Raw genomic sequence first — 1,772 nt, forward strand, 5'->3', positions numbered from 1 at the left:
CGCCCCGCCCCCGCCTCCACCCCGCTTCCCAAGACAAACGGACAGAGCTGAGGCTTCCTGACGAGATGCTCATTCCGATCCCCGGAACCAGCGGCAAGCATCAGCAGAGCAGGTTCTAGGCTGATGCCACGGGCAGTCCGGCTCCAGCACAGACAGGGTTCTGCCACGTTCACTCGCCAGGTGGCGTCTGTGAGCTGAGAGCTGTATGCCAGTGCTGCTGGAGACCGTCTGGACTCCTGAGTACTTCTGATAATGTGGACGTTTGACACAAATGCAAAATATAGGAAAGCCCTTTTGGGACTGATTATTGTTTACCACTGGATATGGTAATATCTCAGGTTTTTGTTTTTCCTGTCAGTTGTTTATAAAACCAAAAATATATTATGTCAATATCTTATCTTATTTTAATTATACAAATTCGGTACCTGTGAGACAAACCAACTTTACCAAGGAACAAATTTTTTTTTTTTTTTAAAGAAAAATCTTCCCTCACTGAAAGCAAGATGGATGTATGCAGTGTATGTTGTACTGAATACTAACACAGGACTTTGGTAAAACTAAGTTTATTACAAGAATCACACTACCCTGTAACTGTCAATAGGTCGTTTTTTTGTTTCCCCTAACATTATTTAGTGTCAGCAAACCACAGCACATACAAATGTTTGGAAACATATTGTCACTCCTAGATACATCACATTTTACTACTAAAGACTTGCTTCATGTGGATTTAACTAACAGTTCCTTAATTGCTTATGCATTCATTCCACTGTTAAAATATTGTTATATGATTTTAACATTTCCACTCAGAAAATCTTAATTCATAAAGGTATGAATGGAAACTAAAACAGGTAATTCTGAACCTTATATGTAAGACACACATCAGGTCAGGGTCAGGGTGCTGGTTTGTCAGGGTGCTGGTTTGTCAGGCTGGTGGTTTGTCAGGCTGCTGGTTTGTCAGGCTGGTGGTTTGTCAGGCTGCTGGTTTGTCAGGCTGCTGGTTTGTCAGGCTGCTGCTGGTTTGTCAGGCTGCTGCTGGTTTGTCAGGCTGCTGCTGGTTTGTCAGGCTGCTGCTGGTTTGTCAGGCTGCTGCTGGTTTGTCAGGCTGCTGCTGGTTTGTCAGGCTGCTGCTGGTTTGTCAGGCTGCTGCTGGTTTGTCAGGCTGCTGCTGGTTTGTCAGGCTGCTGCTGGTTTGTCAGGCTGCTGCTGGTTTGTCAGGCTGCTGCTGGTTTGTCAGGCTGCTGCTGGTTTGTCAGGCTGCTGCTGGTTTGTCAGGCTGCTGCTGGTTTGTCAGGCTGCTGCTGGTTTGTCAGGCTGCTGCTGGTTTGTCAGGCTGCTGCTGGTTTGTCAGGCTGCTGCTGGTTTGTCAGGCTGCTGCTGGTTTGTCAGGCTGCTGCTGGTTTGTCAGGCTGCTGCTGGTTTGTCAGGCTGCTGCTGGTTTGTCAGGCTGCTGCTGGTTTGTCAGGCTGCTGCTGGTTTGTCAGGCTGCTGCTGGTTTGTCAGGCTGCTGCTGGTTTGTCAGGCTGCTGCTGGTTTGTCAGGCTGCTGCTGGTTTGTCAGGCTGCTGCTGGTTTGTCAGGCTGCTGCTGGTTTGTCAGGCTGCTGCTGGTTTGTCAGGCTGCTGCTGGTTTGTCAGGCTGCTGCTGGTTTGTCAGGCTGCTGCTGGTTTGTCAGGCTGCTGCTGGTTTGTCAGGCTGCTGCTGGTTTGTCAGGCTGCTGCTGGTTTGTCAGGCTGCTGCTGGTTTGTCAGGCTGCTGCTGGTTTGTCAGGCTGCT

The sequence above is a fragment of the Brienomyrus brachyistius genome, unplaced genomic scaffold (genome assembly GCF_023856365.1).
Source record: "Brienomyrus brachyistius isolate T26 unplaced genomic scaffold, BBRACH_0.4 scaffold205, whole genome shotgun sequence".
Lineage (NCBI taxonomy): Eukaryota > Metazoa > Chordata > Actinopteri > Osteoglossiformes > Mormyridae > Brienomyrus > Brienomyrus brachyistius.